The following is a 26490-nucleotide window of genomic DNA, read 5'->3' as shown; positions in this document are numbered from 1 at the left end:
AAAGACCTTTCGGACGTCCGTAAGAAAATCCGCTTTTAACTTTTTAAAGACGGCCTCAACCTTGGCCGAAAAATTGGCGTCCTCGCTTGTACTTCCGTTATCATGATCGGGACCGTTTCTCGTCTTCATTCTATAAAACGAAATAGGTTAAACCACAAAAACGAAAGGACAATTACATGTGTATATACATATATGCCACACTACCCCGTCTTGCTCAACAATCGTCGTACATCACTTGTTTGACACGATTTGAACCCGTAACAATGGTAGCTAATCATTGTTACGCGAGCACATCGCATTAACTCACTAGTACCACGTCTATCTCGCTTAACGATTTTAAATACCACACAAAACAATAGCGCATGATTAGTTCACATAAACCTATGCACTAACCAAAACCCGATCTGACCCAAAGTCCTACAAGTCCCGTATAACGCGCACACAAAATTCTAAGTCTAGGCGCCTATCTCAAGTCACCTAAATCCCTTAGACCATGCTCTGATACCACTTGTAACAACCCAACCCGATAACCGACCATAAACAGTCCCAAAAAAAAAAAAAAATTTAAACTGCTGCTCAGGTGTGGTGCGCGGCGCGCTCCACTGAAAGTGCGCGGCGCGCACAAGGCGTTCCAGGCTCTGATCAAACTGTTTTCAATACACAAAAAGATGGACCACTTCCCGACACTTTTAGACTGAACGCTTTTCACAACAAAATTATATATGTAAAACTAACACGAATCAAACATAAAAATGATGTTTTACAAGCGGGGCCCACACGACCCAAAATACAAGTTTAATACAAGTTTAGAGTTTCGACTACCAAAAAGTTTAATTCCAAACTACACAATGAGCATGGCGTTTGGGATTAAACGACCCAACTACCGGTCAAACTCCAAGAGCTACTAAAGCCAAAAGCGTCCCCTAGTATCAAGCGGGATCTCTAGTCCAATACGATGCCCTTACCCTTGTCCAAAACCGAACCTATAAAATGGTAAACAACGAGAGGGTAAGCAAAGCTTAGTGAATGCAATAATTATACGAATACATATATAATTATACCTACTTGCATACACTTACACAAACCGCAAACATGCTAGCAACACAATTAGCTTATCGTCACATTAACAAGCTATAATCTCCAATACCACAAGCTAGCAACAACCGCATAATAATATAACTCGAAATGATATAATATGCTTACAACACAAGTAACCATGGTCGACCAATAGTACAAGGGAACGGCGCTCGCGAAAACGCCATCGGTGTTCATAACATCCATTAGGGCACTTAACACCTCGCACCACTAACCCCTAGGGTGGCACCTTAACACCTCGGCACATCACCCCGAGTGGCATCTTAACACCTCGATGCAACACTCATTATTTTACGGAGTGGTGTCTTAACACCTCGACACTACACTCCTAGGTGGCATCTTAACACCTCGATGCTACACCCGAGTGGCATCTTAACACCTCGATGCTACACTCTTCACGTGAAACGTGGTGTCTTAACACCTCGACACTACACATTTCACGCTACAACAAATAGATACATTATATACATACGCATATAATTATTCCACTCACCTTAACAATTAGATGATGATTTCAACCTCCACAAGCTTCAAAGCAAAGTACCTAATATAATAAGTACTTGATCAATACGCAAGCTAAGTGGACTCAATACTAACACTTACACATGAGCATTTAATGACTTAATGTATTAAATCGCCCATTTATACCAAAACCGCCCAATTAAAGTCAAGACCACCACTAATCACTTAAAAGCTAGTGATTAAGGTCCAACAACACCAACTAATACATAATTAGGGTAATTCATACCCATCTTTCCAAACTAGGTCAATTTATTACCTAAATAACCATTTTAAGACAACACACCCACTTCGGGTCATCCACTAACTAACCAACACCCATTTACTAAATAACTAGGTGTGTTAGCAATTAACTCACCAATTAGGGTTCATAAACATCATTTAATACTTTGAAACCCTAGACTAGTCACCAATTAGTATTCAAGACTCAATTTTACCCAAGAACACCCAAAATCACCAATAATGGGTTTTGTGTTCATCATTTACTCAAACCCTAACCCTTACACTAAATCAAAGTAATGAAAATAAAATTACAACATACCACAACTACCACAACGAAGCTATAGATAAGATGAACGACTTTAATGCTTGAACTTTAACCCAAAACAAGCTCCTTCATCTTGGATTTAAGCTTTCTCTCTCAAAAATCACAATCTCTCTCTAGAATTAAAGTTAAAGTGATAAGGTTGTTGATAATGGAGTAATGGTGCTCCACAAACTGACCTATCTGTCCTTAACCCGTCCATAAGTGAATTTACCAAAATGCCCATCAAAATATCTGATTTAAAAAGCTGGAACCCGGCTACAGTAAGGGGTGCGCGGCGCGCTCCCTTTAGTGTGCGCGGCGCGCACTAGGCTCAGCTCACTCAGTGACTTCTGTTTAACAGCACAACATCACCCACACTCTATGTAACATATTTACACTGCTGTACAAACTGATTAGGGTCAATATGATTGAGGAAATCTTGTCTAGAGTCGGTCAGAATTCATCAGCACATTTAGTTATGGAGAAATTAACTTGTCAAACATTTGAAAGACTTTCCAGAAATGCCTTAGTTTATAAAAGGCTTTCCTTTGATAGGTGGGGTATATCACATTGGGGAGACTTTAAGTTACGCCGTGTTTTCTTTAAAGCGTTAAACGATGGCTCGTATTAAAGGTTAATAGCTTTGTATTGAGGTGATAAGCTAATTGTGTTGCTAGTATGTATGCGGTATGTGTGTAAGTGTTTGCAAGTAAGTAGGTTATATATGTATGTGTATAATTATTGCATTCACTAAGCGTTTTGCTTACCCTCTCGTTGTTTACCTTTTTAGGCTCTGCTTGGATAAAGGCAAGGGTATTCGGTTGAATTAGTGGAGTTCCGCTTTGTTTTGATAGGGGATGCTTTGGATGAAGCTTTTGGGAAGTCGACCTAGTGTTACGGGTAGTTTAGCCCCAAACCATGCTCAAGTGTCGTTTGGATTAAAACTATCATTTTGAATGGGTCGGACTTGTGTTACATTTGTTAAGGGCCTTTGTGCCATTTGTAAACATTAAACTTGTGATATTGTTTAAATGGATTATATGTAACCGTTTAATTGGGCGTTAATGGTTAATTAAATTTAAAAAAAAAATTGTCGTACTGATTACGGGTTGGCCAAGAGAAAGTTTGAAGGTTCTAGTCATTCTAACTTTCCGAACAAAAAGAACAAGAACAAGAAGGGTTTCGAAAGTGTTAATAGCGTGAAGAAGGGCGCTTCCGGGGGTTTTTCTTATACGTGTTACAATTGTGGACAAATGGGTCATATGGCTCATGACTGCCCGAACCCATCTTCCGGAAACAAGCCCACTTGTTTCAATTGTAATAAAGAAGGGCATCGAAAGTGGGAGTGTCCCGATTTGCGCAATGATAATGTTAAACGGCTAGAGAAAGCGGCAGGTACGGCTAGGGGTCGCAACTACTTAATGACCAATGATGAGGCCAAGCAATCCAACGAAGTTGTCTCAGGTACTTTCACGGTTAACTCTAATCCAGCTAGGATTCTATTTGATATTGGTGTAAATTTATCGTTTGTGTCTTCGCGATTTGTGTCTAAGCTTGATAAACCGCTAGCTAAGTTAAGTCATCCGGTAGAAGTTGAAATAGCGGATGGTAAGACGGTCCTAGGGGTTGACGTTTGTAATAATAGTGATATTTTGTTTGGTACCGAAACGTTTAAAATTGATCTTATCCTGATGACGCTGGGCGAATTTGATATTGTCGTTGGTATGGATTGGCTCGATCGTTATAGAGCCGATATTGCATGCCATAAAAAGTCTATCCGTGTGAAGACCCCAAGTGGGGGAGAGTTAATTATTCATGGCGAGAGACGAAGATGACTTGTGCCATTATGCACTATTGCTCGGGCACGTCGTTTTCTTACTAGTGGTAGCATGGCTTTTCTTGCTCATGTAGTTGATACTCGCAAAGAGCCACCATCCATTCGTGAAATTCCGGTAGTTAATGAATTCGAAGATGTTTTCCGGATGAATTACCGGGTGTTCCAGTGGAAAGGCAAGTTGAATTTCGTATTGAGTTGGTTTCGGGTGCTACTCCCATTGCTAAAACTCCTTATCGCTTTGCGCCGACCGAAATGCAAGAATTGTTAAATCAAACCCAAGAGTTGCTCGAGAAGGGTTTTATTCGACCGAGTGCTTCGCCATGGGGTCCGGTCTTATTCGTGAAGTGAAGGATGGTAGTATGCGAATGTGCATCGATTATCGGGAGTTGAACAAAGTGACGATCAAGAATCGTTATCCATTGTCTCGGATTGGCGATTTGTTTGACCAACCCCAAGGTGCAACGTATTTCTCTAAGATTGACCTATGGTCCGGCTATCACCAAATGCGGGTCCGTGAGGAAGACATTGAGAAAACTGCTTTCCGAACGCGTTACGGGCATTTTGAGTTTGTAGTTATGCCTTTTGGTCTTACGAATGCACCGGCGACATTCATGGATCTTATGAACCGAGTGTGCCAACCTGAAATGTCCCGTTCTTATTGATTAAAAACGTTCCATATTATTTGATTTCGTTGCGAGGTTTTGACCTCTATATGAGACGTTTTTCAAAGACTGCATTCATTTTTAAAACAAACCATAACCTTTATTTCATAAATAAAGGTTTAAAAATCTTTACGTAGATTATCAAATAATGATAATCTAAAATATCCTGTTTACACACGACCATTACATAATGGTTTACAATACAAATATGTTACATCGAAATCAGTTTCTTGAATGCAGTTTTTACACAATATCATACAAACATGGACTCCAAATCTTGTCCTTATTTTAGTATGCAACAGCGGAAGCTCTTAGTATTCACCTGAGAATAAACATGCTTTAAACGTCAACAAAAATGTTGGTGAGTTATAGGTTTAACCTATATATATCAAATCGTAACAATAGACCACAAGATTTCATATTTCAATACACATCCCATACATAGAGATAAAAATCATTCATATGGTGAACACCTGGTAACCGACATTAACAAGATGCATATATATAAGAATATCCCCATCATTCTGGGACACCCTTCGGATATGATATAAATTTCGAAGTACTAAAGCATCAGGTACTTTGGATGGGGTTTGTTAGGCCCAATAGATCTATCTTTAGGATTCTCGTCAATTAGGGTGTTTGTTCCCTAATTCTTAGATTACCAGACTTAATAAAAAGGGGCATATTCAATTTCGATAATTCAACCATAGAATGTAGTTTCACGTACTTGTGTCTATTTTGTAAATCATTTATAAAACCTGCATTTATTCTCATCCCAAAAATATTAGATTTTAAAAGTGGGACTATAACTCACTTTCACAGATTTTTACTTCTTCGGGAAGCAAGACTTGGTCACTGGTTGATTCTCGAACCTATAACAATATATACATATATATCAAAGTATGTTCAAAATATATTTACAACACTTTTAATATATTTTGATGTTTTAAGTTTATTAAGTCAGCTGTCCTCGTTAGTAACCTACAACTAGTTGTCCACAGTTAGATGTACAGAAATAAATCGATAAATATTATCTTGAATCAATCCACGACTCAGTGTATACGTATCTCAGTATTGATCACAACTCAAACTATATATATTTTGGAATCAACCTCAACCATGTATAGCTAACTCCAACATTCACATATAGAGTGTCTATGGTTTTTCCGAAATATATATAGATGTGTCGACATGATAGGTTGAAACATTGTATACGTGTCTATGGTATCTCAAGATTACATAATATACAATACAAGTTGATTAAGTTATGGTTTGAATAGATTTGTTACCAATTTTCACGTAGCTAAAATGAGAAAAATTATCCAATCTTGTTTTACCCATAACTTCTTCATTTTAAATCCGTTTTGAGTGAATCAAATTGCTATGGTTTCATATTGAACTCTATTTTATGAATCTAAACAGAAAAAGTATAGGTTTATAGTCGGAAAAATAAGTTACAAGTCGTTTTTGTAAAGGTAGTCATTTCAGTCGAAAGAACGACGTCTAGATGACCATTTTAGAAAACATACTTTCACTTTGAGTTTAACCATAATTTTTGGATATAGTTTCATGTTCATAATAAAAATCATTTTCCCAGAATAACAACTTTTAAATCAAAGTTTATCATAGTTTTTAATTAACTAACCCAAAACAGCCCGCGGTGTTACTACGACGGCGTAAATCCGGTTTTACGGTGTTTTTCGTGTTTCCAGGTTTTAAATCATTAAGTTAGCATATCATATAGATATAGAATATGTGTTTAGTTGATTTTAAAAGTCAAGTTAGAAGAATTAACTTTTATTTGCAAACAAGTTTAGAATTAACTAAACTATGTTCTAGTGATTACAAGTTTAAACCTTCGAATAAGATAGCTTTATATGTATGAATCGAATGATGTTATGAACATCATTACTACCTCAAGTTCCTTGGATAAACCTATTGGAAATGAGAAAAATAGATCTAGCTTCAAAGGATCCTTTGATGGCTTGAAAGTTCTTGAAGCAGAATCATGACACGAAAACAATTTCAAGTAAGATTTCCATTCGAAAAAAGATTGTTATAGTTATAGAAATTGAATTAAAGTTTGAATATTATTATTACCTTGTATTAGAAAGATAACCTACTGTAAGTAACAAAGGTTTCTTGATCTTGGATGATTACTTGGAATGGATTTAGAAAACTTGGAAGTAAACTTGCAATCTTGGAAGTATTCTTGATTTTATGAAACTAGAACTTTTGGAATTTATGAAGAACACTTAGAACTTGAAGATAGAACTTGAGAGAGATCAATTAGATGAAGAAAATTGAAGAATGAAAGTGTTTGTAGGTGTTTTTGGTCGTTGGTGTATGGATTAGATATAAAGGTTATGTAATTTTGTTTTCATGTAAATAAGTCATGAATGATTACTCATATTTTTGTAATTTTATGAGATATTTCATGCTAGTTTCTAAATGATTGTTCCCACATGTGTTAGGTGACTCACATGGGCTGCTAAGAGCTGATCATTGGAGTGTATATACCAATAGTACATACATCTAAAAGCTGTGTATTGTACGAGTACGAATACGGGTGCATACGAGTAGAATTGTTGATGAAACTGAACGAGGATGTAATTGTAAAATTTTTTGTTAAGTAGAAGTATTTTGATAAGTGTATGGAAGTATTTCAAAAGTGTATAAATACATATTAAAACACTACATGTATATACATTTTAACTGAGTCGTTAAGTCATCGTTAGTCGTTACATGTAAGTGTTGTTTTGAAACCTTTAGGTTAACGATCTTGTTAAATGTTGTTAACCCAATGTTTATAATATCAAATGAGATTTTAAATTATTATATTATCATGATATTATCATGTATGAATATCTCTTAGTATGATATATATACATTAAATGTCTTTACAATGATAATCGTTACATATAAGTCTCGTTTAAAAATCATTAAGTTAGTAGTCTTGTTTTTACATATGTAGTTCATTGTTAATATACTTAATGATATGTTTACTTATCATAATATCATGTTAACTATATATATATATATATATATATATATAATATATATATATATATATATATATATATATATATATATATATATATATATATATATATATATATATATATATATATATATATATCCATATATATGTCATCATATAGTTTTTACAAGTTTTAACGTTCGTGAATCACCGGTCAACTTGGGTGGTCAGTTGTCTATATGAAACCTATTTCAATTAATCAAGTCTTAACAAGTTTAATTGCTTAACATGTTGGAAACATTTAATCATGTAAATATCAATCTCAATTAATATATATAACCATGGAAAAGTTCGGGTCACTACAGTACCTACCCGTTAAATAAATTTCGTCCCGAAATTTTAAGCTGTTGAAGGTGTTGACGAATCTTCTGGAAATAGATGCGGGTATTTCTTCTTCATCTGATCTTCACGCTCCCAGGTGAACTCGGGTCCTCTACGAGCATTCCATCGAACCTTAATAATTGGTATCTTGTTTTGCTTAAGTCTTTTAACCTCACGATCCATTATTTCGACGGGTTCTTCGATGAATTGAAGTTTTTCGTTGATTTGGATTTCATCTAAAGGAATAGTGAGATCTTCTTTAGCAAAACATTTCTTCAAATTCGAGACGTGGAAAGTGTTATGTACAGCCGCGAGTTGTTGAGGTAACTCAAGTCGGTAAGCTACTGGTCCTACACGATCAATAATCTTGAATGGTCCAATATACCTTGGATTTAATTTCCCTCATTTACCAAATCGAACAACGCTTTTCCAAGGTGCAACTTTAAGCATGACCATCTCTCCAATTTCAAATTCTATATCTTTTCTTTTAATGTCAGCGTAGCTCTTTTGTCGACTTTGGGCGGTTTTCAACCGTTGTTGAATTTGGATGATTTTCTCAGTAGTTTCTTGTATTATCTCCGGACCCGTAATCTGTCTATCCCCCACTTCACTCCAACAAATCGGAGACCTGCACTTTCTACCATAAAGTGCTTCAAACGGCGCCATCTCAATGCTTGAATGGTAGCTGTTGTTGTAGGAAAATTCTGCTAACGGTAGATGTCAATCCCAACTGTTTCCGAAATCAATAACACAAGCTCGTAGCATGTCTTCAAGCGTTTGTATCGTCCTTTCGCTCTGCCCATCAGTTTGTGGAAGATAGGCAGTACTCATGTCTAGACGAGTTCTCAATGCTTGCTGTAATGTCTGCCAGAATCTTGAAATAAATCTGCCATCCCTATCAGAGATAATAGAGATTGGTATTCCATGTCTGGAGATGACTTCCTTCAAATACAGTCGTGCTAACTTCTCCATCTTGTCATCTTCTCTTATTGGCAGGAAGTGTACTGACTTGGTGAGACGATCAACTATTACCCAAATAGTATCATAACCACTTGCAGTCCTTGGCAATTTAGTAATGAAATCCATGGTAATGTTTTCTCATTTCCATTCTGGAATTTCAGGTTGTTGTAATAGACCTGATGGTTTCTGATGTTCAGCTTTGACCTTAGAACACGTCAAACATTCTCCTACATATTTAGCAATATCGGCTTTCATACCTGGCCACCAAAAATGTTTCTTAAGATCCTTGTACATCTTCCCCGTTCCAGGATGTATTGAGTATCTGGTTTTATGAGCTTCTCTAAGTACCATTTCTCTCATATCTCCAAATTTTGGTACCCAAATTCTTTCAGCCCTATACCGGGTTCCGTCTTCCCGAATATTAAGATGCTTCTCCGATCCTTTGGGTATTTCATCCTTTAAATTTCCCTCTTTTAAAACTCCTTGTTGCGCCTCCTTTATTTGAGTAGTAAGGTTATTATGAATCATTATATTCATAGATTTTACTCGAATGGGTTCTCTGTCCTTCCTGCTCAAGGCATCGGCTACCACATTTGCCTTCCCCGGGTGGTAACGAATCTCAAAGTCGTAATCATTCAATAATTCAATCCACCTACGCTGCCTCATATTCAGTTGTTTCTGATTAAATATGTGTTGAAGACTTTTGTGGTCGGTATATATAATACTTTTGACCCCATATAAGTAGTGCCTCCAAGTCTTTAATGCAAAAACAACCGCGCCTAATTCCAAATCATGCGTCGTATAATTTTGTTCGTGAATCTTCAATTGTCTAGACGCATAAGCAATCACCTTCGTTCGTTGCATTAATACACAACCGAGACCTTGCTTTGATGCGTCACAATAAATCACAAAATCATCATTCCCTTCAGGCAATGACAATATAGGTGCCGTAGTTAGCTTTTTCTTCAATAACTGAAACGCTTTCTCTTGTTCATCATTCCATTCAAATTTCTTCCCTTTATGCGTTAATGCAGTCAAGGGTTTTGCTATTCTGGAAAAGTCTTTGATGAACCTTCTGTAGTAACCAGCTAGTCCTAAAAATTGGCGTATGTGTTTCGGAGTTTTCGGGGTTTCCCACTTTTCAACAGTTTCTATCTTTGCCGGATCCACCTTAATACCTTCTTTGTTCACTATGTGACCGAGGAATTGAACTTCTTCCAACCAAAATGCACACTTTGAAAACTTAGCGTACAATTCTTCCTTCCTCAATACTTCTAACACCTTTCTCAAATGTTCACCGTGTTCTTGGTCATTCTTTGAGTAAATAAGTATGTCATCAATGAAAACAATGACAAACTTGTCAAGGTATGGTCCACACACTCGGTTCATAAGGTCCATGAACACAGCTGGTGCATTAGTTAAACCAAACGGCATGACCATAAACTCATAATGACCGTAACGTGTTCTGAAAGCAGTCTTTGGAATATCATCTTCTTTCACTAGCATTTGATGATACCCGGAACGTAAGTCAATCTTTGAATAAACAGACGAGCCTTGTAGTTGATCAAATAAGTCGTCGATTCACGGTAGTGGGTAGCGGTTCTTGATGGTAAGTTTGTTCAACTCTCGGTAGTCGATACACAACCTGAATGTACCATCTTTCTTCTTGACAAACAAAACAGGAGCTCCCCACGGTGATGTGCTTGGTCGAATGAAACCACGCTCTAAAAGTTCTTGTAATTGGCTTTGCAGTTCTTTCATCTCGCTGGGTGCGAGTCTGTAAGGAGCACGATCTATTGGTGCAGCTCCTGGTACAAGATATATTTGAAATTCTACGGATCGATGTGGGGGTAATCCCGGTAATTCTTTCGGAAATACATCGGGAAATTCTTTTGCAACGGGAACATCATTGATGCTCTTTTCTTCAGTTTGTTCTTTCTCGACATGTGCTAGAACAGCATAGCAACCTTTTCTTATTAGTTTTTGTGCCTTCAAATTACTAATAAGATGTAGCTTCGTGTTGCCCTTTTCTCCGTACACCATTAAGGGTTTTCCTTTTTCTCGTATAATGCGAATTGCATTTTTGTAACAAACGATCTCTGCTTTCACTTCTTTCAACCAGTCCATACAGATTATCACATCAAAACTTCCTAACTCTACTGGTATCAAATCAATCTTAAATGTTTCGCTAACCAGTTTAATTTCTCGATTCCGACATATATTATCTGCTTAAATTAATTTACCATTTTCTAATTCGAGTAAAAATTTACTATCCAAAGGCGTCAATGGACAACTTAATTTAGCACAAAAATCTCTACTCGTATAGCTTCTATCCGCACCCGAATCAAATAAAATGTAAGCAGATTTATTGTCAATAAGAAACGTACCCGTAACAAGCTCCGGGTCTTCCTGTGCCTCTGTCGCATTAATATTGAAAACTCTTCCGCGGCCTTGTCCATTCGTGTTCTCCTGGTTCGGGCAATTTCTAATAATGTGGCCCGGTTTTCCACATTTATAACAAACTACATTGGCATAACTTGCTCCGACACTACTTGCTCTGCCATTACTCGTTCCGACACCATTTGTTCCTTTCGTTCTATTAACCCCTGGTCCGTAGACCTCACACTTCGCCGCGCTATGACCATTTCTTTTACACTTGTTGCAAAATTTGGTGCAGAACCCCGAGTGATACTTTTCACACCTTTGGCATAGCTGCTTCTGATTGTTGTTGTTGTTGTTGCAGTTGTTATTGTTGTTGGGATGATTGTTGTAGTTGCTGTTGATGTTGTTGTTGTTGTTGTTGTAGTTGTTGTTGTTGTTGTTGTTGTTGTTGTTGTTGTTGGGCCGTTTGTTGTAGTTGCGATTGATGTTGCGATTGTTGGGATAATTGTTGCGATTATTATTGTAATTGCTGTTGTTGTTGTATTGGTGATTCTTATCACCGTGTTCCTCCCACTTTCTTTTAACTTGCTTCACATTGGCCTCTTCAGCCGTCTGTTCTTTAATTCTTTCCTCAATCTGGTTCACTAGTTTGTGAGCCATTCTACATGCCTGTTGTATGGAGGCGGGCTCGTGTGAACTTATATCTTCTTGGATTCTTTCCAGTAATCCTTTCACAAACGCGTCGATCTTCTCTTCCTTATCTTCGAACGCTCCTGGACACAATAGGCACAATTATGTGAATCGTCTTTCGTACGTGGTAATATCAAATCCTTGGGTTCGTAACCCTCTAAGTTCTGTCTAGAGCTTATTGACCTCGGTTCTGGGACGGTACTTCTCGTTCATCAAGTGCTTGAATGCTGACCACGGTAGTGCGTACGCATCATCTTGTCCCACTTGCTCTAGATAGGTATTCCACCATGTTAACGCAGAACCTGTGAAGGTATGCGTAGCGTACTTCACTTTGTCCTCTTCAGTACACTTACTTATGGCAAACACCGATTCGACCTTCTCGGTCCACCGTTTCAATCCGATCGGTCCTTCGGTTCCATCAAATTCCAAAGGTTTGCAGGCAGTAAATTCTTTGTAGGTGCATCCTACACGATTTCCTGTACTGCTAGATCCAAGGTTATTGTTGGTATGTAGCGCAGCCTGTACTGCGGCTATGTTTGAAGCTAGAAAAGTACGGAATTCCTCTTCATTCATATTCACAGTGTGTCGAGTAGTCGGTGCCATTTCCTTCAAAATAGTCAAATGGAACAAGTTAATCATACAGAATATTAAGAGTAGTTAATAGTATTTCGTAGCATAATATGAACTCATTTATAAAAGCTTTTTCTTCATATTAGCGTTTTATAAGTTTAAATTCGGGTAGTACCTACCCGTTAAGTTCATACTTAGTAGCTAATATACAATTCAACTACTACAATTCTATATGAAAAACTGATTATAATAATATTTCGCGTTCAAACTTTTATACAATATTTTACAAACTTACAATACCGCTTATTTTACATAAAGCATGAAATATAGCACACAATAACTTTGATACAAGATAGTTGTGAAGATAATTCTAGCTAGTACACAAGTCGTTCAGCAAAGGCAATAAAGACACGTAATTCATACGTCCAGAAACAAGTCATGCATTCTGGTTTTACTAGGACTACTTCCCATCCTTGGTCTTGTGGAACATAACCGTTATGGCCGTTGATAAGACAGCGTGTTGTAACGTCGTCAAAGGGACGAGGGTTACGTAATATCCAACAGTCCCTTAACAATCTAAAAACCTCATTTCTTACCCCAATTACCGACTCCGTCACTTGTGGGAACGTTTTGTTTAATAGTTGTAGCCCGATGTTCTTGTTCTCACTTTGGTGAGAAGCGAACATTAGTAAGCCGTAAGTATAACATGCTTCTTTATGTTGCATGTTAGCCGCTTTTTCTAAATCACGAAGTCCTATATTCGGATATATTGAGTCAAAATAATTTCTTAACCCGTTGCGTAAAATAGCATTTGGGTTCCCCGCAATATATGCGTCAAAGTAAACACATCGTAACTTATGGATTTCCCAATGTGATATTCCCCATCTTTCGAATGAAAGCCTTTTATAAACCAAGGAATTCTTGGAACGTTCTTCGAATGTCTTACAAACTGATCTCGCCTTAAATAGTTGTGCCGAGGAATTCTGACCGACTCTAGACAAGATTTCATCAATCATGTCTCCGGATAGGTCTCTTAAAATATTGGGTTGTCTATCCATTTTGTGTTTTTATACTGTAAAATAGACAAGAGTTAGATTCATAAAAAAAATACTTATTAATACAAGCAATTTTTACATATATCATAAAGCATAAGCACACTATATTACATATATTACACCACACGAATACAACTATATTATTCCGACTCGCTCATTTCTTCTTCTTCGGTTTTGGTTCGTTTTGACAAGTTTCTAGGGATATATGATGTTCCCCTAATACGAGCCGTCATTTTCCACATTGGTTTAGAAAAACCTGGTGGTTTAGAGGTTCTCGGGTTATTGTCACAACTTAAGAAATACGGGTGTTGACGATACATATAAAGTTCATCGAGGTTGGAAATAGATTTCTCTATTTTTATGCCCTTTCCCTTATTGTTCTCTTTTGCCTTTTTAAATTCAGTTGGGGTAATTTCTATAACATCATCGGAATCCTCGTCGGGATCCGATTCATCGGAGAATTGGTAATCCTCCCAATATTTTGCTTCCTTGGCGGAAACACCGTTGACCATAATTAACTTTGGTCAGTTGGTTGAGGATTTTCTTCTACTTAACCATTTTATTATTTCCCCCACTGGTTCTTCTTCCAGTTTCGATTCTTCTTCCGGTTCCGATTCTTCTTTCGGTTCAGACTCTTCTTCCGGTTCCTCTTCGGGAACTTGTGAATCAGTCCACGAATCATTCCAATTTACATTCGACTCTTCATTATTATTAGGTGAGTCAATGGGACTTGTTCTAGAGGTAGACATCTATCACATAATATCAAACACGTTAAGAGATTAATATATCACATAATATTTACATGTTAATAATATATAGTTTCCAACAAAAATGTTAAGCAATCATTTTTAAAGAAAACACGGTCGAAGTCCAAACTCACTAATGCATCCTAACAAACTCGATAAGACACAATAATGCAAATTTTCTGGTTCTCTAAGACCAACGCTCGGATACCAACTGAAATGTCTCGTTCTTATTGATTAAAAACGTTCCATATTAATTGATTTCGTTGCGAGGTTTTGACCTCTATATGAGACGTTTTTCAAAGACTGCATTCATTTTTAAAACAAACCATAACCTTTATTTCATAAATAAAGGTTTAAAAAGCTTTACGTAGATTATCAAATAATGATAATCTAAAATATCCTGTTTACACACGACCATTACATAATGGTTTACAATACAAATATGTTACATCGAAATCAGTTTCTTGAATGCAGTTTTTACACAATATCATACAAACATGGACTCCAAATCTTGTCCTTATTTTAGTATGCAACAGCGGAAGCTCTTAGTATTCACCTGAGAATAAACATGCTTTAAACGTCAACAAAAATGTTGGTGAGTTATAGGTTTAACCTATATATATCAAATCGTAACAATAGACCACAAGATTTCATATTTCAATACACATCCCATACATAGAGATAAAAATCATTCATATGGTGAACACCTGGTAACCGACATTAACAAGATGCATATATATAAGAATATCCCCATCATTCCGAGACACCCTTCGGATATGATATAAATTTCGAAGTACTAAAGCATCCGGTACTTTGGATGGGGTTTGTTAGGCCCAATAGATCTATCTTTAGGATTCGCGTCAATTAGGGTGTCTGTTCCCTAATTCTTAGATTACCAGACTTAATAAAAAGGGGCATATTCAATTTCGATAATTCAACCATAGAATGTAGTTTCACGTACTTGTGTCTATTTTGTAAATCATTTATAAAACCTGCATGTATTCTCATCCCAAAAATATTAGATTTTAAAAGTGGGACTATAACTCACTTTCACAGATTTTTACTTCGTCGGGAAGTAAGACTTGGTTACTGGTTAATTCACGAACCTATAACAATATATACATATATATCAAAGTATGTTCAAAATATATTTACAACACTTTTAATATATTTTGATGTTTTAAGTTTATTAAGTCAGCTATCCTCGTTAGTAACCTACAACTAGTTGTCTACAGTTAGATGTACAGAAATAAATCGATAAATATTATCTTGAATCAATCCACGACCCAGTGTATACGTATCTCAGTATTGATCACAACTCAAACTATATATATTTTGGAATCAACTTCAACCCTGTATAGCTAACTCCAACATTCACATATAGAGTGTCTATGGTTGTTCCGAAATATATATAGATGTGTCGACATGATAGGTCGAAACATTGTATACGTGTCTATGGTATCTCAAGATTACATAATATACAATATAAGTTGATTAAGTTATGGTTGGAATAGATTTGTTACCAATTTTCACGTAGCTAAAATGAGAAAAATTATCCAATCTTGTTTTACCCATAACTTCTTCATTTTAAATCCGTTTTGAGTGAATCAAATTGCTATGGTTTCATATTGAACTCTATTTTATGAATCTAAAAAGAAAATGTATAGGTTTATAGTCGGAAAAATAAGTTACAAGTCATTTTTATAAAGGTAGTCATTTCAGTCGAAAGAACGACGTCTAGATGACCATTTTAGAAAACATACTTTCACTTTGAGTTTAACAATAATTTTTGGATATAGTTTCATGTTCATAATAAAAATCATTTTACCAGAATAACAACTTTTAAATCAAAGTTTGTCATAGTTTTTAATTAACTAACCCAAAACAGCCCGCGGTGTTACTACGACGGCGTAAATCCGGTTTTATGGTGTTTTTCGTGTTTCCAGGTTTTAAATCATTAAGTTGGCATATCATATAGATATAGAACATGTGTTTAGTTGATTTTAAAAGTCAAGTTATAAGAATTAACTTTTATTTACAAACAAGTTTAAAATTATCTAAACTATGTTCTAGTGATTACAAGTTTAAACCTTCGAATAAGATAGCTTTATACGTATGAATCGAATGATGTTATGAACATCATTACTACCTAAAGTTTCTTGGATAAACCTACTGGAAATGATAAAAATAGATCTAGCTTCAAAGGATCCTTGGATGGCTTGAAAGTTCTTGAAGCAGAATCATGACACGAAAACAATTTCAAGTAAGATTTCCACTCGAAATAAGATTGTTATAGTTATAGAAATTGAATTAAAGTTTGAATATGATTATTACCTTGTATTAGAAAGATAACCTACTATAAGTAACAAAGGTTTCTTGATCTTGGATGATTACTTGGAATGGATTTAGAAAACTTGGAAGTAAACTTGCAATCTTGGAAGTATTCTTGATTTTATGAAACTAGAACTTTTGGAATTTATGAAGAACACCTAGAACTTGAAGATAGAACTTGAGAGAGATTAATTAGATGAAGAAAATTGAAGAATGAAAGTGTTTGTAGGTGTTTTTGGTCGTTGGTGTATGGATTAGATATAAAGGATATGTAATTTTGTTTTCATGTAAATAAGTCATGAATGATTACTCATATTTTTGTAATTTTATGAGATATTTCATGCTAGTTGCCAAATGATGGTTCCCACATGTGTTAGGTGACTCACATGGGCTGCTAAGAGCTGATCATTGGAGTGTATATACCAATAGTACATACATCTAAAAGCTATGTATTGTACGAGTACGAATACGGGTGCATACGAGTAGAATTGTTGATGAAACTGAACGAGGATGTAATTGTAAGCATTTTTGTTAAGTAGAAGTATTTTGATAAGTGTATGGAAGTCTTTCAAAAGTGTATAAATGCATATTAAAACACTACATGTATATACATTTTAACTGAGTCGTTAAGTCATCGTTAGTCGTTACATGTAAGTGTTGTTTTGAAACCTTTAGGTTATCGATCTTGTTAAATGTTGTTAACCTAATGTTTATAATATCAAATGAGATTTTAAATTATTATATTATCATGATATTATCATGTATGAATATCTCTTAGTATGATATATATACATTAAATGTCTTTACAACGATAATCGTTACATATAAGTCTCGTTTAAAAATCATTAAGTTAGTAGTCTTGTTTTTACATATGTAGTTCATTGTTAATATACTTAATGATATGTTTACTTATCATAATATCATGTTAACTATATATATATATATATATATATATATATATATATATATATATATATATATATATATATATATATATATATATATATATATATATATATATATATATATATCCATATATATGTCATCATATAGTTTTTACAAGTTTTAACGTTCGTGAATCACCGTCAACTTGGGTGGTCAATTGTCTATATGAAACCTATTTCAATTAATAAAGTCTTAACAAGTTTGATTGCTTAACATGTTGGAAACATTTAATCATGTAAATATCAATCTCAATTAATATATATAACCATGGAAAGGTTCGGGTCACTACACAACCTATGTTGGACAAGTCGGTAATCGTGTTAATCGACGACATACTCGTCTATTTGAAGAGTATGAAGGAACATGAACACCATTTGCGCGGTGTGTTGAAGACGTTGCGGAAGGAGAAGTTGTATGCTAAACTCTCCAAATGTGAATTTTGGCTAAGAGAAGTTCAATTCCTTGGTCATATTGTGAATAAAGAAGGTATACAAGTAGATCCAGGGAAGATAGAGACGGTGAAGAGTTGGGGACAACCGACTACGCCTATGGAAATCCAGAGTTTTCTCGGATTGGCCGGTTATTATCGTCGGTTTATCCAAGACTTTTCTAAGATTGCTTCTCCATTGACGAAATTGACGAGAAAGAATGCTTGATTTAATTGGGAGAACGAGCAAGAAATTGCTTTTCAATTGTTAAAAGAGAAGTTATGCCAAGCTCCGGTGTTAGTATTGCCGGAAGGTGTAGAAGACATTACGGTTTATTGTGATGCGTCTTTAAATGGGCTCGGGTGTGTTCTAATGCAAAGAGGTAAAGTCATCGCTTATGCCTCTCGATAATTAAAGGAACACGAAACGAGATATCCAACTCATGATCTTGAGTTGGCGACGGTTGTGCATGCGTTGAAAATTTGGCGCCATTACTTGTATGGTGTTAAGTGTATGATTTATTCGGATCATAAGAGTTTTAAGCATCTTTTTGATCAAAGAGATTTGAATTATCGTTAACGTAGATGGATGGACGTAGTAAAAGATTATGATTGTGAAATACTTTATCATCCGGGCAAGGTGAATGTGGTTGCGGATGCGTTGAGTCGAAAGAGTTAACATCCGGCGATACGAGTAGGATCGTTACGCATAATTATTACTAACGATTTTTTTGTAAAGCTTGGTGAGATTCAAATCGAAGCTTTTGTTAAAAACAAACATGAGGAGCGAATCGTGGGCCAAACGGAGTTCTTTACCTTAGGCCCGCATGGTTTGTTATCCTTTCAAGGACGAGTGTGGGTGCCTAAAATGGGTGATAATCGACGAGTGCTACTTGATGAAGCGCATAAGTCAAAGTATTCCATTCACCCGGGCGCAACGAAAATGTATCTTGATTTAAGAAAGGAGTATTGGTGGTCGGGCATGAAACGTGATGTTGTTAAGTATGTTGAACAATGCGTCACGTGTTTGCAAGTTAAGGCCGAACACCAAAAGCCATATGGTATGTTACAACCGTTACAAATCCCGAAATGGAAAAGGGAGCACATTACCATGGATTTCATTACAAAGTTACCAAGGACGGCGAGAACCCAATTTGATTCGATTTGGGTGATAGTTGATCGATTGACGAAGAGTTCCTTGTTTCTTCCCATTCAGGAAGCGATATCATCGAAGACTTTAGGTAAGTTGTTCATCAAGGAAGTGATATCAAGGCATGGGGTTCCTATATCTATTATTTCTGATCGAGATACCCGTTTCACATCTCGGTTTTGGGAAAATGTAACACCCTGTTTTCCCCATATATGATTTATAGGTGTATTGGGTATGTACGATAGGCGTATGAAGAGTTCGGGACATGTTCAGGTGTTAAGGTCTTGTATGCAAGGAAATGAGTCAGACCACGTTGAACGTCGCTGCGCGACAAAGGAGGCCGCGGCGTGGCATTTAACTGGAATCCAGATCAGAAGCTTGATTAAAAATGATCCCAGAACTAGGCAAATGTGGCGCCGCGACATTTAAGGCAGCGGCGCGGCATACTGCACGAACTGGCACCAGATTCTTGTAATTTTAAATGAAGTTGAAGGGCAATTTGGTCTTTTCACGTTTGAGCCAGATTTGAGGATTTAACCTCATCCATTCATTTCATTTCTTATTTTCTTTTCCTTTTTCTTTCATTTTCTCCCAAGAAACTCAAATACCCCAAGTGATTCAAGTGGGATTTTGGAAAGGAAGAAGCGGGTTTTGATCTTTGGTGTAGTTGATAAGTTTGTTCTCCTCGTTCTTGGCTACACGGTGATACTAGTGGTAAGCTCTAACTCCGAATTTCATTTTCGTGTTCATCATTCAAATTTGGGGCTTTTGATTGCATGATTCATAGGTGAAACCCATTTAGTTGTTAATTGGAGATTAACACCAATATTCGGGTTTATTGTTGTTAAAGGCGGGTTTTCTTGGTGTTTTGGAAACTTTTAGGGTTTTCGTGGTTGACTAACTTTGACTAGAGTCGAAATTAGGGTTTGTTGAGGATTATAACCCGAATGTCGATTCGATGAGGTTTGTAAACTTAAAATGGATTAAGTTGATGTATAAAACTGAGTTAAACATATTTTGGTGCCAAAACTTGTAAATGGTGAGATTTTGACCTTATGGGTCAAAATTAGGGTTTATGGGCGATTTTGAGAACGATAAGTGTTTAATACTTGTGTTCGGGTTTAATTGGCATATTAGGACCATTTTCACTTGTGTTAGTGATTGTTGGTTAGTTTGGGCGCGGTTTGTCCTTGGAAGTGCATTTGGGTCGAAATTGCACTAAGTGTCGAATTGGGTTGGTTTGTAGATCCAATCTAAGTGTGTTGTTGAATTTGTGATAATGGATTATGTACTTTCCATTGACGAGTTTCGGATTACTTGGAAGCATTTTCTTCAAGGCAACAAGGTGAGTGTTAATATCCTATATGCATATGTATGTGTAGGATGGGTGCGGGTCTGGTGAAGGGGTTCTTGAAAGGACCCGTTCATATACATTATAAACGATTCACAATAGTTGATTACATTGCGAGGTATTTGACCTCTATATGATACATTTTACAAACATTGCATTTTTTTTTAAAAGACAAACTTTCTTTACATCGAAAATTGACAGGCATGCATACCATTTCATAATATCCACTATCTAACTATAAATTGATTTAATAATAATCTTTGATGAACTCAATGACTCGAATGCAACGTTCTTCGAAATATGCTATGAAAGACTCCAAGTAATATCTTTAAAATGAGCAAATGCACAGCGAAAGATTTCTTTAACACCTGAGTATAAACATGCTTTAAAGTGTCAACCAAAAGGTTGGTGAGTTCATTAGTTTATCATAATCATTTATTTCCATCATTTTAATAGACCACAAGAATTTCATTTTCAGTTCTCATAAATATACGTCCCATGCATAGAGACAAAAATAATCATTCATATGGTGAACACCTGGTAACCGACATTAACTAGATACATATAAGAATATCCCCTATCATTTCGGGATCCTCCTTCGGACATGATATAAATTTCGAAGTACTAAAGCATCCGGTACTTTGGATGGGGTTTGTTAGGCCCAATAGATCTATCTTTAGGATTCGCGTCAATTAGGGTGTCTGTTCCCTAATTCTTAGATTACCAGACTTTAATAAAAAGGGGCATATTCGATTTCGATAATTCAACCATAGAATGTAGTTTCAATTACTTGTGTCTATTTCGTCAAACATTTATAAAAGCGCATGTATTCTCAGTCCCAAAAATATAAAGGGTAAAAAGACAAATGAAACTCACCATACTGTATTTCGTAGTAAAAATACATATAACGGCATTGAACAAGTGCAAGGTTGGCCTCGGATTCACGAACCTAAATTAATTATATATAATTATGTGTTGGTCAATATTTGTCTAACAAATTAGGTCAAGTCATAGTGTACCACAATCCTAATGCTCGAGACTAATATGCAAAAGTCAACAAAAGTAAATTTGACTCAAAATAATTTCCAAAAATCTATACATGATTAATATATAGTTTAAATATCGTCGTTTTATATTTTTAAATATTTTTAAAAGATTTATTAGAGTAAATAATATAATTTATTTATTAATAAATAAAATTTTATATTAAATTTATATAATATAATATACTTATATATATATTAAGTAATAAAATTTATAGGGTTCATTTAATATCATAAAGATAATATGATAGGTATTATTAAAGTAAGTTATTACACGTTGTAAAATATGTTTGTATCACATATTTATTTGATAAAATAATATCTATAATGATAGTAAGTAAAAGTTGTATTATTTTGTAATAATAATTATTATTATAAAAATATCAATATTTATAATTACTAAGATGACATTATGATAAAACGATAATTCTAATTATGATAACTTTAATATTTACGATAATTTTTAATATTATCTTTAAAATAATAATTCTATTTAAAATAATAATAATAATGATATTTTATAGTAACAATGACATTTCTATTAAAATGATAATTTTTGTTAAAATGATAGTTTTAATACTAACGATACTTTTAATAATAATAGTAATGATAAAAATAATAAGAACGATAATTTTATCTAAATCAATATCTTATAATATTTTAATTTCATCATGATACTCTTACTCATTATTTCCTATTCGTTTAGTTTAATAGCTTTTAGTCGTCTTTTATATCGTGTTCATAATAATGATAATAATAGTAATCAAAATAATTAGGTGTTACAAATATTTATTTTAATTACACTAATATTAATAATGATAGTTACTATAACATTATTAACGATAATACTAATAATTATCTTAATGATAATATAGTAATAATAATAATAACAATAACAATAACCATTTTTAAATAATGATATATATATTAATAATGATAATAATAATAATTGGATAATAATAATAATACTAATTATAACTTTAACGATAAAAACGATAGTAATTAATAAAAAAATAACAATTTTTAATGATAAATCTCTTTTTATTGATAAAGATAATAATAATCATAATAATAAGATAAAACTAGAACGACGATAAAAATGACGATAATAATAATCATTTTTAATAAAAATATCGAAAATTCAATTGATTATAACTTCTAATCCGTTCATCGAAACCATTCGATATCTAAAGGAAAAGTTCTTAATTTTTTGCTAGCTTTTCAAGGACATGCATATCTTATACCTTATCTCAACCGCAAGTGTAACTAATTCAAGATTCAACCTAACCTGTCTAAGAGAAATATTAAAAGTACAAGCATGCATAATCCTAAATACTCGAGCACTAGTCAGGAATACACTATTAGTATGTAAAAGTTAAATTATGAGTACTCACGTATCAATATTGAGATTCAATATTGCAGGAAAGGTACGTAGATGCAACGGAAATGATAAACACTATATTGACCTCACAAGCATACCCATGAACCATACTCAATCACCTCCATAGCTATAACCCATAATTTCCTTAATCCTATCCTACTTGAAAAACAATTTCGAAACCACTCGGACAGCACTCCGTCGTAATATTTTATGTATACTAATAATATCTTGAAATAATACGGAGTAAATATATATATGTAAATCGATTGAGAGAGTTTAGAGAAAAATATTTTCAAGTTTCTATAAAATAATGAAACCTACTGAATTCTATTTATAATAGATTTTTGAATTATTAAAGTGAATTATTAAAGTATGAATTATTAAAGTGAATTATTAAAGTATGAATTATTAAAGTGAATTATTAAAGTATGAATTATTAAAGTGAATTATTAAAGTGTGAATTATTAAAGTTTGAATTATTAAAGTTAAAGTAAAGTAAAAATAAATTAAAGGTAAAGTTTAAGTATAGTAAAAGTATAAAACTATGTACGTATAATATGCGTATAAATATATATAATATTAATTTAAGTCGTTATATATATTTAATAAAATAAAATATAAATATCGTTATCTTTATCATACTAGTTAAGTAATGAGTTGTCAAAAGTAGTTCTAGATATTTATAAAAGTTATATACGTTTTAATAATAAAGTTCTTTTTAAACTGAAAATGTTTTTGTACGTTTGAAACTAAATAGATCAATCGAGTCTTTATGAGATTCAATCTTCCACTATCCTTTGTCTAGTCCTCAATGATTGACAATTTGTTCTTATTTATAAATCACTTTACCATTTTCCGAATATTGTTAAAATGGAAAGATTTCTCAAATCAACGTGGGCCTTTCAACAGAGACTTGTAATCATAATTCAATATATCTGATAATTCAATCATTTGATCTTATCTTTTAATTCCATTGATAAACATTTTGAAACAGATACAATCATATAAAGTATTTAATCTAATATTTTGTTTACGTTTCAAGTTATAATATATATACACATATACATATATAATCATATTCGTTTAATGGTTCGTGAATCGTTGGAACTTGGTCGAGGTTGAATGAATGTATGAACATAGTTTAAAATTCTTGCAATTTAACTTAACAAATATTGCTTATCGTGTCGGAAACATATAAAGATTAAAGTTTAAATTTGGTTGGAAATTTCCGGGTTGTCACAGTACCTACCCGTTAAAGAAATTTCGTCCCGAAATTTGAGTGGAAAGGTCGTGAATGATAATAAGTATGTTTTCATGATGCATACGGGCTGAAAATTAGAGTTTTATCATCAGCGAATAATTTGGATAAACAATCCATTTATATGAAGAGTACGAATGAAGCTAACATAGAAGAGTGAAATGAGTAAGTGTAGATTCATCTTATCATTTGACATAGATATGATTGATTCCCAGATTTTAAGGGATTTGAAGAAAATCTTCTTAATAAGATTTGACTCTCCGGTACTCAAGGGAATTAGGATCCGCTTTAAATGCGATCGTCCATTTTAATTGTTCTGTCAGAGATTTTCTTATAAATTCACCTCCTTCGTTTCCTTACAACTCACACCTTCTGTTGATGCATTTTATGCAAGTCCCTAGACATCTACCCACGTCCATTGCAGGTACAACAGTTTACAGGCCACCATTATTGCCCGTTATTATCCTATCCGTGTTTGTATGTGGTTACAGGAACTGCAGGAACGAGGTTTAGATGTTTGACTATGTTAGACTTAGTCAGACGTATGAGTGAAGCCTCACTAGTACAGCTGACAGGCTCATACGCACGGTTGATGCTGAGCTAAGTCACAATTACAACCTAAATGAGAAGACACGAGTGAGTGATCACCCGTACGACTGATGAAGCCAACTCGTACGTGTGATGAATGAATCGTATGGGTGAGTCAACAGCAGGGGTATATAAAGTCTTATGTTCTTCATTTTAGGTTAAGCCTCTCATTTGTTACACACACTCAGATCTAGTGAGCTCCTCCGATTCTCTCTCAGTCCAAATCACCCAGGTGGTGAATAATAGCTCTAGGTGTTGATCTAATCACACTTGATTTAGTTGTGGTTTGACTAAATTAATCAAAAAAACTTAACCTATTCACTAGAGGGTTTGATTCACTTATTCCGCCATTGTGTGAGTTAAATCTGTTGATTTCTAAGTTCCTAGTCATGTTTCATCACCTTCTATTCTTTCCCCCTCAACTCATATTTTAAAGTATTCATCAATATGCTTCATCCAGTTCTGATTCTCGATATACTTCTAACTTTCATATCAGTCATTCTTCTTTTTCATCTACCGCCGGAAGAATCTATTTACTTCTACTATACTCTTGAGTTTATAGTGTTTCTAGTTCTCCCGTGTCTTTATATTGCTATATGCATTGATATATATGGTTTATAATTTCTGGTTTGTTGTTGGGATTTATATGTTCCTTTATATTTCAAAGTCTCTGCTTCTGTCTTCTATAATCATTATCATTCACAGTTAATGCTCTCTTTTATTTGCTGCAATTTATACCCCAATTTCTATTTCGGAGTTTTGTCCTTTCGTTTCTTCTTCTTGCGATTAAGCACCGCTTGTAATGGTCCAGAATTCACAGATATGAATTTCGGAATGAACATTGTTAATGTTCTAGGAAGGAAATTGTGATGGCACGATCTTGACTTGTCAAATTACTAGAATACCTTGGAAAAGGCCGAATCATCAAGAAATATTTTCTTGATATTTTAGAGGTTAAATAGAACACAAGAGTCGTATAACATAGCACATGATGATGTTATGATCTGTGAATCATCACGTTCCATTTAGAAACTCAGCATGACTTACTGTAATATAATCACATTGATCAAGTGTCATTATATTATACTAATTCATGCTTCAGTTCCCAACATTACTTCAAAATATTCCTATTTTAAACTTGAATGTTTCAGAATTTAGAAACTAAAATAGTTTCTTTTATGATGTAATACAGATAGCGCGAAGAGGTAAATGATTTCAAATAAGAAAAATTAAGAAAATATCTTCAGAAATATGGAGGATATTTATAATGAAAGATATGATGATATTTTAAAATCTCTAATATCAGAGGATGATGAAGAATATTGTCCGCGGGGGTTTAGAGTCAGGAGCAAGGTATTCGTTAATGACTTCAGCAGGTACTGAATCATTTGGATCCTTTGAAGTCAGGTTCAGTCTTTGTAATTTGTCCACAGCCTCCTTCCTACTTTGCTCAATCCGTTTTCCAGTTCCAAAACTTCTCTTTTTCTGCGCTTTGCCGGCACACTTCATCATTATCATCCAGCTTTTACCGTTTAAAGTCGTTTATAGTTTTTGATGCTTCATCAGCATTTTTTTCCCATTTTCGGAGAACCAATTCGTAGTTCGGAGTGTTT

Source organism: Rutidosis leptorrhynchoides, chromosome 1 (genome assembly GCF_046630445.1).
Source record: "Rutidosis leptorrhynchoides isolate AG116_Rl617_1_P2 chromosome 1, CSIRO_AGI_Rlap_v1, whole genome shotgun sequence".
NCBI classification, from domain to species: Eukaryota; Viridiplantae; Streptophyta; class Magnoliopsida; order Asterales; family Asteraceae; genus Rutidosis; species Rutidosis leptorrhynchoides.
The sequence above is the reverse complement of the archived record's forward strand: the minus strand, read 5'-3'. Positions refer to the sequence as shown.